A 14,703-nucleotide genomic window follows, 5' to 3' on the forward strand; every position below is an offset into this window, starting at 1 on the left:
CTTTTCACGACGGCAATACGGCTTGGTACATTTTCTTCGACCATTCTTGCTCTTGCTTTTGAACGAGTCTGGATCGGTGAACGTTGTCCGTGATTACCTAGTCATGAATAAACAAGCGTGTGTGAATACAAGGCGTAAATAGGGAGTCAATCCATGATGAAGACCTAATCCTACCCTTTTGTTTGTTTATGAAAAGTTTGTACATGTAGAAGATTTCCTAAGCATGATTGAAAAAAGGCATGTGACATGTTTGCATGGACTAGAAAGATACTCAATTTGAAAGGCAAAGAAAGTATGAATTGCAACAAATTTTGAAAAAAACTTCTATCCCTTTTGAAGCAAACGATTTTGAAGCAAACGAAAATTCTTGCAGAAAGGGACTTTGTAACATGCTTGAGAATAAAAACATCAACTGAAAGTAATTTCTTTTGCAAAAGTTTTTTTTTTCAAACTTTATGACAATTACTTCCGAATTTAAATGACCGTGATATTAAATCCTAGACTAATCATCGACCGCTCAATATATGTAGGAAGGTAAGTAAATTGTAAAGTACACGAAAAAAGCTTACATCACGCGAGAAAATTGATGACAATCACATAGACATGTGCATGATATGTGCGGCTTGATTTATAACTAAGAAGGTTTGTTGAAATTAAAAAGGTATCCGCCCGTCGTAGTCTCACGTTAGCAGCGTACCCTCTTAACCTTGGACAGAGAAATTCAAGGAAAAGAAAGGCAACTTCATAACGTAGTCTCGCGTTCGAAGCCGTATCTTTCTTAACACAACCCTAAATATCCTATGGTGGCCCAGGTCCGACAGCCGGGTTGTATTTGTCATATGTAGTGCTAAAACAGAAAAGCATAAACAATAGTTTATAATCACAAAAAAATCTATTTTAACCAAAATTAAAATAAACATTTAAGCTATTGACCTGCATAAAGAAAAAAAACAAAACAAGTCAGTAAAGTGCTTAAACAAGATAAAACGGCATAAATCCTCAAATGTTCCTAGTGGAGTCGCCAAGCTATCGTGACCTCTCTTTTTTTTAGCGCCCGATCAAGGTGGGCACCTTGCAGAGGCTAATGGTTCGGTTAAGTCTATTTTAGCCCAGACTCTCCCAAGTTCATCAATTCATGACTTAATTGTTCAAATTTTTAACCTATAAGTCAATTTTAAAACGGAGTCACCACTAATTGGTTTGGGGTGGGTCGGTTATAAACTCAAGCGAAGTATCAGGAGAAATACTTGCTCTTGCGCAACCAGAGAAATTAGGATCAGGGACTTGATTACACTAGTTAATTACTAATACCCTTTCGGTACCTAATCTTATTTAAATCCCGAGGCTTTTTTGGATATTTGAGGGATTTCCAATGCACTTGTGGCGGAAAAACATTTTTGGGTATTTTTCTCATTTTTGGACATAAAAAGCATTTTTTTGGATTTTAAATCATTTTTTGGCCTTTTCTAACTTTTTTGACTTTTTGGAAAAATATGGAATATTTTGGATTTTTTGATTTTATTTATTAAAATATTAATATATTTATAAAAAAAAACGACAGGTCGGGTTCCAGTTGGGGGCCCGACTCGGGGTCGCCCGCCCATAGCTCGGACGAGCCCGCAAATGGCCCTTTTTTGGTTTTTGAAAAAAAAAAAACACAAAAACCCAAACGATTTGACTTACCAAAAAAAAAAAAAAAAACCCAAACGATTTGACCCATTTTCGTTAAAAGAACTTCAGCCCAATAACCACCCAACCCACATGAATGAAATCAACCCTAAGTGGAAACCCTACCCCGTCACCGACCCGGGTCCGACCCAGGTCATGACCTAACGCGACGCCTCCTCCCTTTTTCGCTTGGACGCGGCACTAACGGAGGGGCTAGGACAACGGAACGGGGTCAACATCGGCGGCGATACAAAGGACATTAGCGTTAGGAGGATGCGGTGTGGCGGCACGGCGACAGTGATAGGTGGAGATGTAGAGGGGAACGGCGGACAAAGCGCGACCGAGGACTAGATCCCGCGGTGGCTTAGGGCAGCAATGAGGGTTTCTAGCGGAAATGGTGATGGCCAAGCAGGGTTGATACCTGTCTATGGAGAGGGTATGGCACGACGGCATTGTTGGTTGGTGAGACGGCGTCGTTGGTGGTGGAGGTGGCTGCCCAGAGTGACAGACGCGACGGGGCAGGGACGGTTGCGACAGCGGGTCCTCAGCTTCTCAGATCTGGTCCTCCTCTCTCTAGCTCCTCTCACTCAGACGCGACCCTCTCCCTCTTTGGCCGCGAGCTCTCAGATGTCAGTTGTCCCTGGATCTTGACTTGCACGTTCTCGGTCCCCCTTTTTGAAGTCTCTCAATGGGAGGTTTCGAAGATCTATAGCCCTCGATCCTTCTCCACTTCTCTGTGTCTTGCCGTCGTCGAGAGAGGCTTATTTATAGGCGAGGGGTCGGTGGTCGATGGAGCTTCGACTGTCGGTCTTCACACGCCAAACAGCCTCCGCCGACCTAACCGGTGTCCTATCCATCGAGGTGGCTCTAGCTAGGCCGCCTCATATTGAAGACACGTCCACTCCATCGTATGCTGCCGTCTCCATCTCCACTCCGGCGTTGTGCGCGTCCTCGTCTTCGGTTCATGTTGCTTATCCGGTTGGGGAAGAAGACAGACGGGGAAGAAGACAAAGGGGCAGAAAGGGGGCCGGGCTGGAGCAGAAGTAGGTTGGGCCATTAAGGCCCATGCGGGGGAGAGAAAAGGAGGGGGCTAGGCTTGAAGGCTTAGCCCCAATGGGCTACCAAAATTTTGTTTTTTGTTGTTTTTATTTATTTATTATTTATTATCTAAAAAATGAAAAATAAAAGAAATTAAGGCCTAATTAATAGCCTAATCAAAATTTAGGTGTCAACAGTAAAAATATATAAAAAGGAGGAAAGAGTTGAAAGAAATGAAAGCAGTCGTGATGCTGCTAATCTGTCCAAAGATGCTGTCAAAGGTGACAACTAGGTGGCGGTGAGCATGACAACGGTGGATTGACAAGGATTAGGTGTAGGACGCAAATTGCGCAACCCCAAGATCTCCATAACCAGAATAAGAACATGCATAATTGAGTAGAAAGATTAACGCACCTATTTTGGGATTCATCGAACATAAAGCGAAAGCAGAAAAGGGATTACCCACATATCAAGGGGATCTACGCATCAAGTCCTTCTCCTCTATTGTCCTCCGTATCACTGGCTCAATGAAGCAGCCCCTCTCACGTGTAGCGTTAGGTAAATGCCCCTTAGGTGAGGATACATGTGAGAATTAGGGTTAGAGGAGAGACTTAAGCACTGTTTATAGAGTTTCCAACCAATCCCTCTCATTACGGGCCAGGCTCAACTTGACCCACACTAGCCAGCCCATATTAGACTAATTAAGAAACCTTCTATCTCACCTTAGACCAAATCTCGTAAAATGGTAAACGTTAAACGGTAAATTACAATATCAATTAATGTAGTCCACACTTAGAAAAACTCTTACATTTTCCCACTTAGACTATATTAATTGAAATCGTACTGTATGTGTGCATATTTAGTTTAGAGATAATTCTTAATAGTCAATCCTATCCCATAAAGTCTTAAACATCGAATCATGACGGTAACTGTATGTATACACACAAAGCCTTCCATGGTCACGAATGTTCTCAACTTTATTGATATGGATTCAATATGATAGTGTGGCAAATGGATAACATCTTTCATAGAGAGATCCCATTTGTCAGTCACCATTCTCTTAACTTTAGGTGTCACAAAAACTTATTCCACTAGAGAATGTTTTATGGTTCCAATGAACCCACATATGTCTTGTCCTTACGGTTAACCTTTCTTTATGTATCACAAGACATATGCACAAGGCTAATAACCGGATGCCCGAATGCCCCTAACCTTCACTCAAGGTTTATACAATTCCTTGAGACTTTATCAATATGTATTCAACATAATAACAACGCATTCCAAAATATTTTATTGAATGCAAAAGTTGATACATATCAAACCGTTACAAAGTGTAACGAACACAGATGAAATCTTTATTAGAGTAAAGCCAAAATAACTCCCACTAAACAACAGCATCTCATGATGCTTCTAGGCTTATACTAATGACAGGTCGCTTAAATACACATGGGCGTAGGCCTTTAATTAGTGGATCTGCAACCATATCATCTGTGAAAATATATTATATTATTATGTCATCTTACTGTACCGCTTCCTTTTGGTAAAAATTTTTTACCACCATATATTTAGACCCCTTGAGACCTTTGCAGTAAATAAATAATACTACAAATTTGTTATTTCAATACAATCATATGGGGTTAATTCATAAAATTAAAACGGTCAACTCCTTAATGAGGTTCCGGAGCCTAATAGCCCAAGTAACAACCTAAAAGAATGTTACTAGCACTGCTTACATAGTAGAAGATGACATAGAATTTTATTTACTGCACTTTCTGCTAACATAAATATGTATTATGTTATTGATCTCTTGTCATCATAACATACAACAAAATTTACATCTAAATACCCACTATCTGTAAATTAGCATATAATTTCTTGTCCTTTTAAGTACCTCAAAACCTTCTTGGCAGCAACCTAGTGATCACGTCCTGGATTTGACTGATATCTGCCTAGAAGTCTCGTCACAAAGACAATATTTAGTCTAGTGCAAATTCGAACATATATTATACTTTTAAGTGCACTAACACAAGGTACACCCTTTAATGAGATTTTCTCAATATCTAAATAAGGACAATGTGATAGATTCAGTCCATCACCTTTAACAACAGGAGCAATTCCTAGCCTGCAATGATGTATATTGAATATTTCGAATATACAATCAGCAAATGTCCTCCGAGAAAATCTAATATAATATGGCAAAAACAATCTTTACAGACCTCAATACAAAACATAAAAGATATCTTAAGGTCACTACTTGTAAACAAAATATCATGTACATAGTATATGAGAAAAATAAATTTCCTCTCACTGACTTTGCAGTATATTGAATTATCTCGTTCTCAATAGAACAAAATAACAATATTATGAAACTTTAATAATATTGTCTGGAAACTTTCTTAAGACTATGAATAAGACTTTTCAGTCTACACACAAATTTATTTGAATCTGCTGCAAAATCCTCAAATTACATAATATAGATTTTGTATCTATTTGGCGTAACTCCATATCAAAATAAATTATTAATGACACATTCACTCTAAAAGAATCTTTAAAAATAGTAGAAAGAAATAATTATTTCTTCACGATAAATTATCCACCCCTCTTTCAGAGTGAAAGCTTTAGCTACAAGTTTAGTTTTAAACTTCACAATTTTCCTTTGAAATCTTTTAATTTTGTACGCCAATTTGCAACTAATGAACTTGTGATATTTAGGCAAGTAAGTTGGTTTCCAAATATTATGATGTTTCACATATTATATATCGCCTTTTATGTTATCTAATCATATACTTGATTGAGAACAAAAAACGACATTTATAAATATGACATTACATCAACCATATAGTGGATATTGTAATCATGCTCTCACAAATAGACTATATAGTCTGATGATATAACTGATCGTTTTTCCCTAACAAATCTCCTTAATAAAGCTGCAACCACTTCATTCTGCACTTGAGAGGTTTAAGAAATTTCATAATAAATTATATCAAGAATAGTACCTTGAACCTCAATAAGTTTAGTTTATGGTATAGGAGATTCCATAATTATATATATAGGTAAGGACAAAAATGCAGTAACCTACATCATACTATTATTTTTAATAGTCTGAGATAAGTTATCCTCTATAATTACGTTAATCTTTAGAAACTTTAAAGTATGTGATTCCATAATTCTTGCACCTTCTTTAGGGTCATAAAATCAATACTCCTTTAATAATCTAGACAAGATACAAAATAATTCCGAGTGGATCCGAATTCCAACGCACTTAATATTGGATTAGATAACCTCACTTTTGCATGACACCTCTAAATTTCATATGATTCAAGTAATTTATGTCTAGTCTATAACTCAAAAGAAGTTTATGAAACTATTTTTGTATGTGAAAATGTTACTTTCAAAATATCAGCTCATAAAAGACTAAATAAATTAGTCTTACTAATCATACTCATCACCATGTTCAATATGGTGCATTTATGCCTTTCAGCCAAATATTTTTGTCAGGATTTTCAGGTATAGTAATTAAGTTTACCACCCTAGAATCTACCAAATATTTGACAAATGACCCTTTAAGCTATTTCGCATTGTCATACTTGCCAAAATACTCATAGCCACTGTTAAGCCTGACAACCTTTTAAGATTAATTGTAATTATTTTATTCTTTATCATGGCCATTTTCCTTAAATAGAAAACTTTTGGAAATAACCTTTTAACCATATACAAGATGTATATGTACTTAAACACAATCTTTGCAGATGTGTCATGATTTCGATATTAGACAAGACATAATTACAAGCTACTAAGGCTTCCATCATCTTATAGCAGTGCAATCCGCAGGCAAACCTCTTTTCAAGTGTTCTCATGGACAGTAAACAAATTCTATTCCTCTTTTCTCAAGCAGCAAATCATATGTCCACTACTTAAAATTTGAAGCAGTAAAAACCTCAATAATAATGAAGTTATTAATTACAGAAAAGGTAACTGAAAACCAAGCAATATATATAATTAGCATCATGTGAGTACCGTGTAACTTGACGTACAACTACACATCCAGAGAGTTACACGCATAATCATATAATCACCTTTGGACAAAATACATGACATGCAGTTGTACACTCCCCACATGATAGCGGTTATGAGAATATATTCCAATTCTTTGTGAATTCATCACCTTTGGGTATATGAATCACTAGAATCAGTCACTCCTCCACCACATTATCATGTATCCCTCCATGAACTAATACACAATCACCTCCTTTGGGAGTATGACTACGCATTAGATCAGGAGACAACTCAATCATCATACGAGACCGAAATTTCTCAAACCCAATCAAGCGTGCCACTTTAGCAGTGACTACTCAGTTAAATCATTGAAATTCTCTCATACTAGGGATATAAACTTTACTTCTCACATACTCCATATATATGTGATTTTAACTTTAGTGATAGGGGTAGCATATCACCAAAATTACATATCATGCTAATTACATTACTTTATTCATTAATAAAAATTAATCATATATATATATATATAGCAAACCTGAAATACATATTCCAATGAGATCACCAAGCACAACAACACCAAAAACTTCTCATAACAGAGAAGAAAGCATCTTTTATGTACCCCGATTACATAGTACAAGAACAACATAAAAAGAATGCTGATTTAGATGATCTATTACAAGTTAACATCATAGCAATACAGGGTACATGGGATCAAAATAAAACTTGGCAGCTGATTCACTATTGCTCATGAGTTCATAAGGCAAAAAATAACTCTAAGGCCAACAACTGATTTATTAGCCAATTTTCAAGTAACAAATTATCATTGTAATAAACCAATGGCCTATTAATTGAGTCAAATCAGAGAACCAAATATCTAAAATTTAACAGTAGGTACTATTGCTCTGTGTAAATGCTATCATACTTCTTAATTACAAAAATATTCAACTTGATAGATATTAACAAGTGACCAGATGAGTTCATATATAATATGCAGTAACTTAATTGACATCCATTACCCATATACAACAGATATGTTAATCAGTACAACCGGTTTGGTCACGAGTTCTTAAGAACGTCTATCATTCAAAGGTTATCAGAAGAAACAAAAATACATCAAGATGCGTATAAATAACTATGCTTGAGCAATAAAAGTTCCATAACTTTTCTTTTTTCTCATGACCTCAATACATAGTTCAAATATTATCCCATAATGGTTGTATCTCATTAAGCCAGCTTTATTTCACAATAAATTTTAATTTTTATTAATGAATCACACCATTATAATGTTTATGTGATAACATACTAGTAACCCAACACTTGTATTTCCAAAATCACAGAAAATACAAGAAAAATACACAAAAATACACTAAAAATACACGTATTTAGGGCTTTGTATGTATTTTCACATCCATAAAATAATCAAAAATATAAAATAAATACATCACGACGTAGAGGGAAATCATACGAATCTAACGCTACCAGACACGGGCCAATCGGAGTCTCCATGCGCCCACACGCGACGCCTGAGTGCGCGGTGCGTGGAGCTCACACGCAGCGCGTGTTCGACACCCAGGGGCGCATGGCCGCGCATGGGGGAGCGTGCGGCCTCCTCCGGCGACGTGCTGCCGACCGTCTTGCTCGTCTCGTCGAGCCCAGTCCGAATTTGTGATTTAATTTTATTTTTATTAAACAAAAAATCTCGAAAATCACAAATTATGACAAAAACTTTATGCGTTCAAGTTCTAGGGTTACGGTTGCTCTGATACCACATGTAGGACGCAAATTGCGCAACCCCAAGATCTTCATAACTAGAATAAGATCATGCATAATTGAGTAGAAAGATTAATGCACATATTTTGGGATCCATGGAACATAAAGCGGAAGCAGAAAAGGGATTACCCACATATCAAGGGGATCCACGCATCAAGTCCTTCTCTTCTATTGCCTTCCGTATCACTGGCTCAATGAAGCGGCCCCCTTCACGTGTAGCGTTAGGTAAATGCCCCTTAGGTGATGATACAGGTGAAAATAAGGGTTAGAGGAGAGACTTGAGCACTATTTATAGAGTTTCCAACCAGTCTCTCTCATTATGGGCTAGGCTCAACTTGGCCCACACTAGCCAGCCCATATTAGACTAATTAAGAAACATTTTATCTCACCTTAGACCAAACCCCGTAAAACAGTAAACGTTAAATGGTAAATTACAATATCAATTAATGTAGTCCACAATTAGAAAAACTCTTACATTAGGTAGAAGAGAGGATGGTAATTATAGTTAGGTGAGTTTGAGGAGTAGTTAGAGATGGATGCATACGTCATTTTCTTATTAGATGGCCAAAGGGACCATCATTTGATGGCTCATATTCTATCCATGCTCTGTAGAGTACAACGTGAGGACTTGCTCGAGAACTTACCCTTCATATTAATTATACATGTCAAAAACCTGCATTAGGTTTTCTTACCAAGATTATGCTGGAGTATTTGTTGGTGAATGTGCACATCCACCAAATTGACACCTCTCGTACTAATCAAAGTTTAGTGGCGCAACAAAGCCATAGATAAATTAGGATTCAAAGGATCTACAAACTAGCACTCAGGTCCACATGCTTACGAGCATAATTGTGGAGAGAGATCTCTTTTGTTTTTGTGAATATGATGATAGCTATCTAAAATATCGAAAAGATCAAGTAAATTTACCACTAACCCTATAAGATACTGCTGGAAAACCCGAAAATAACCTTAGACCATAAAAGAATTTAAAAAAGGGATAAGTGTTCCAGAAGTTCTACAACTTGTCACGAAAATGCATTTCAATCCTAAAACTTACAAAAAGTGCATTTAAGTCCTAAAATTTGTCAAATTGTTTCAATTGAGTGTTATCGATGCCGTTAGCATTTTCCATTAAAAATGCTGACGTGGCATTTTAAATAATTTTTATTTTCCAGGTTTATTTTTTAATTAATTTTTATCCATTTTTTAAAATTAGATTTAAAAACTAAAAAATTAAATTCATTCTTATCTTATTTTCAACAAAAACTAAAAAGAAAATTTTTAAAAATAAATTTAAAAAATAATGTTAATAAATATTTTAACTAAAAAAATATTTTTAATTAAAATGTTTTTTTAATAAATATTTTAACCTTTTTTAAAATTTTTGGTGAAAATAAGATAAAATGAATAAATTTGATTTTTTTAGTTTTTAAATCTATTTTTAAAAAATAATTTAAAAAATTCACGTGGAAAATAAAAATTATTTAAAATGCCACGTCAGCATTTTTAACGGAAAAGGCTAACGGCGTCGATCTTAGAACTCGTTTGAAATAATTTGACAAGTTTTAGGACTTAAATGCACTTTTTACAAGTTTGAAGACTGAAATGCATTTTCGTGACAAATTGTAGGACTTCTGGAACACTTATCCCTTTAAAAAATTAGGAAAAACCTAAGTTAACAAGGAAAATAGACATAAAAATATAAAGATGCCCTGAAACACAATTAAATGACGGACTTTGAGGCCCGATGATGACTGTAAACTAGCTTTTTGAATTGACCCGATAAATCTTTTTGGATAAAAAATTATGACCGTTAATATTTGATTTTTGGTCATTTAACTTTTTTGTCACTCATGACTTTTCCAGGTTTACTTAATTAAGTTTCTTTTTTTCTTAAGTTTCTTATTAGTTCTATCAATATTTTCATAAAATCTTAATAATTTTTAGTTTTTGGTATTACTGTTGTTATAACTTATTATTTTTATATTAACAATTTAGTTAATTTGTTTGCTTTTAAATTTCCTTTATTATTTGTTTTACTCCTACGGAAATCAAGGGTAAAAGAAAGATGTCTATTTAAAAAAAGAAAGAAGATGAAAATACATATTTTCCCTTTAAAGTCATGACTAACAGAAAATATAACAAAAGGTTAATAACTAAAATAAAATAAAAGTTGATGAGGTACTGAGTAAGAATTGAAGGTTCAGTAGTAAATACACGTGCGGACCCCTCAAGTGCCACAACTTTGGCCAAATGGACACTTAAGTGCCATAACTTACGAAATGTATACTTAAGTGCCAAAATTGGAGTAAAATGGATAACTTGAGTGTCACTCCGACCAAAATCCGGTCAAAACGCCAACGTGGCATTTTTCCGGCGAAACGCGCCCAAAATGACGCCATTTTGCATGCTGACGTGGCCAAAATGGCGTCGTTTTGGATTGACGTGGAAAAAAATTAAATTAAATTTAAATTTAAATTTAGTTAAAATATTAAAAAATAATAATTTTAAAATTAAATTTAGTCAAAATATTAAAAAATAATTAAAAAATTTTAAAAAAGTTTAAAAACTTTTAAATTTTTTTTTTTAAAAAGGCAACGGGGGGAGGCGGGCGAGGGATCAGCCCTCGGCCGCCGCTCGTTGCCGGGAAGGGTCGGCCGACGGCGGGGGAGGGTCGGCGGGCCCGGCCGGGGCCGGGTCGCCGGCCCCGGCTGGGGCCCGGTGACCCCGGTCGACCCTCCCCCGCCGTCGCCGGCCCTTCCCAGCGGCGGCGGGCGGCGGCGATGGCGGGCGAGGGCTCTCGGCCGCCTCCCTATTCCCTTTTTTTTTTTTTTTTATAAATTTTTTAAAATTTTTTAAGTTTTTATAATTATTTAAAAAAATATTTTAACTAAATTTAATTTTAAAATTATTATTTTTAAATATTTTAACTAAATTTAAATTTAATTTAAATTTAATTAATTTTTAAATTTTTTTACGAGGTCAGCCCAAAACGACACCGTTTTGGCCACGTCAGCGTACAAAACGACGTCGTTTTGGGCGCGCTTCACCGGAAAAACGCCACGTTGGCGTTTTGGCTGGAGTGGCACTCAAGTGATCCGTTTTTCTTCGAATATGGCACTTAAATGTACCTATGGCACTTAAGTGTCCCTTTGGCCAAAGTTGTGGCACTTGCAGTGTTCTTTTGTCGGAGTAAATATATTATGCTGTAACCTTCGGGTAAGTTTTGTGTAATTTTCCCCCAAAATTTTTATTATGTATCCACCTCCTTTTTTCTTTAGCAATGCTAGTTGCTAGATATAAATCTCATATTGAAACTTGGTCATGTAAGATGTCTACACAAGCTAAAGGAGACTATATGTATAGGAGGATTGGCTTCCAATAGTAACTTGGTCAGATTAGTATGAAAGCGAGAATATTCAATTGAGTGCGTGGTACGAACCAATGAGTTTCAAGGTGTTCATGTGCCTGAGTTAGTTAGAAAAGTCTATGGAGCTCGTACTTCTAAACCGTCCTTGAAAACACGAGCAGGGGAGAAAATATGAGGGGATTCTGGGCAACTCGTGACTCCCAATTTCAAACAATTTCTTCACCCCATCTACAGAATTAGGCAACAAAAGCTCTGACCATCTCGGAAACCCCACTCTCTGCAAGCACTCCTTGCTTATCGACTCAGTCAGTGCCGGTATGGAGCACGTGGCCACCACCGACTCCACCAGCTCGGGTCGCAACTTGGCCAACTTGAACGCCACCATCCCACCGTAGCTGAACCCCACCAGAGTGCACCGCTGCAACCCAAGCGCCGCCAGCCCCTTCGCCACACATTCTGCCTGGAAGTCCACCGTCCGGCGGCTGTCGCCAGTGGCAGAGCCACCAAAGAAGAGGAGGTCCGGCACGTAGATGGCGTACTTCCTCGAAAGTGCAAGGACCCGGAATTGCCATGTGATCATGCCGTCACCGACAAAGCCGTGAAGGAAGACGACCGCATTCTTGTTTTTGTTTGGAATTCGGGTTGGAGCCCAGAAGTTCATGATGGTACCGGGTTCGACCTCGATTTTTCAAGGTCTCATGCCGGCGAGCTTCATTGCCGCTCGCAAAAAGGGCTGGGAGAGCTTGATTGCGTTCACCATTCTCTCTCTCTCTCTCTCTCTCTCTCTCTCAATATTTGTTTTTGTGCGCTCGGGTTATAGCGGTGGGGGTCAAAGTTGCGGGCATGCTAAAAACCAAGGACACGGGATTCTATTTCTTCATTCTTTTTCCACTTTTTGATAATCTAAGCCCCACGTTACTTCGTGACTCTTCGTCATCCATCCATTTATTTCTTTACATCTTTATGGAAATCCACGTCAATGTTAAGATTATTTCTTTGCTTTATTTTAGGTCAAAGTCAAATCCCCCCAGCAAGTAAAGAACGCATGGATCTCTTGCTATTTAGAATAGTGTTACTGTTACTCTTAAATTAATCCTTCTTGCGCATTTCTTGCTGTATAATGACATCTCTGTCTGTTGTTGGTACGCCACAAATCCGTATGGAAATTCACTTCTTTAATTATTTCCCTGTAGGTCAACTTCATTTGTTGAGTCTTAATAAATATTTCTGCTTTTAGGTTTGTGACGGGAGACGTGGGACTTCTAGACGGATGGCCAGTCATATCACTAACCGTCGAGAATAGATTAGTTAATGATATAAATTATATCATATTCCAAAGGAGTTGCGGAGAAGGAATCTACTAATTGCTTGAGCATGCGAGTATCTAGATGTCTTGCACATACTCATTTAAGAGATTATATCCTAGAGTTGTGAGAAAATTTAGTGCATATTTCTGGGCTAAGTAATAGGAGTGCAAATTTGTAAACTGTAGTGTTTACATTGGCAATCAGTCACCCAAATTCCCTTTGAGCAAAGATTTCAAATTCAACGTGTTGAAAATGCTACAAGATGCTAAGATAAAAGTTAAGGTCGAGCTTTAGATCGAGACTCAACAATCACATTTGCAAGCACAGGTAACAATTAACGGTGGGTATTATCTCGCCTGCACAACTAGACTTGTAGGGATTGTTATATAAGGAATAGAAGTGCCTGGCGCGACACTCTATTATCCAATTCCAATTGAATTGTAATGATTGATTTGAGGAATAGAAGGGCCCTCCAAGAGTGTCTTTTTGAGGCCTTTTTTTTTCCCAATTCCAATCGAACAGCATCCGATAAGCCACAACGATAACGATCGAGGCATAAAGGTTTTTGTAGCAAGGGAATAGAGTGCATTGCAACAGGAATGGAAATGCAATAAAATACAGTGTTCATGTTGGCAGTTAGTCACCCAAATTCCTAATTAACTGATATTTTGGATGCACCGATTTGACAACACTATAAGGCATTGAGATGCTCAAACAGACAAATTATCTTGAAGCCGAGTAAAAGGTGGAGCTTTAGATCAAGGCTTAACAATCACATTGCAAGCATAGGTACCAACTCATATATTCTCACTTGCACTACCAAATTGGTGGGAATTGGTATCCATAGAATGTAAGGTCCTTCCTTCCAAGAGTGTCTTTTCAAGGCTCTATTATCCAAGTCCAATTGTACGGTGTCCAATAAGCCTCAATGATGGAGGCATGAGAATAATTGAAAATGAGGGAAAAGAATTATGTATTCCTTGACTACTTAATAAGAGTGAAAAAGTTATAAATTATAATATTTAGATTGTTAATCAGTCACCCAAATTCCTAATTAGTAAAGACTTCACATTCAATAAGTTCACAACATAATAAGGTACAGCCATTTGCACTTTCGCGGGTACTATTCACTCTTCCTCTATAGCTAGGCAATCGAGTAACTATGCTACCAGTCAGTCTTCGTGCAATCTTGGGCGGTCTAGCCAGTCGTTGGAGCTGATTTTTGGAGGATAGCTTGGGCTTTCCTCCCACTTCATCTCCACCGTAGCATTTTCTTTGGATCGGCCTCCTCGGGTAATTATGCTCAATTCTTGTTAGGGTTTTGTAGGTCTCCTTCTTCTCTAGTTCGACTGTACTGTAGCAATTCTGAACCATGGATACGCCCACAACAAATGAGCGCCATTCAGGCCCGGCTAAGAACCATCAACCTACTGCCAGTCAAGTTCCTTCGGTTGTTGTAAGTGAAGGCTAGAAGGGCAAGGCCCAACTAGCTGTTGAAGGGAGATGGGGTTGAAGCCATATCAGGCATTTGTCTGCTTCCTTGGGCCT

At 37.4% G+C, this 14,703-nt stretch overlaps 1 pseudogene; it reads right to left on the minus strand.

Moving 5' to 3' along the window:
* Positions 1–11,951: 11,951 nt before the first annotated feature.
* On the minus strand, positions 11,952–12,608 carry LOC104455475 (annotated as a pseudogene).
* Positions 12,609–14,703: the final 2,095 nt, after the last annotated feature.

The sequence above is a fragment of the Eucalyptus grandis genome, chromosome 7 (assembly GCF_016545825.1).
Source record: "Eucalyptus grandis isolate ANBG69807.140 chromosome 7, ASM1654582v1, whole genome shotgun sequence".
Taxonomy (NCBI): Eukaryota; Viridiplantae; Streptophyta; class Magnoliopsida; order Myrtales; family Myrtaceae; genus Eucalyptus; species Eucalyptus grandis.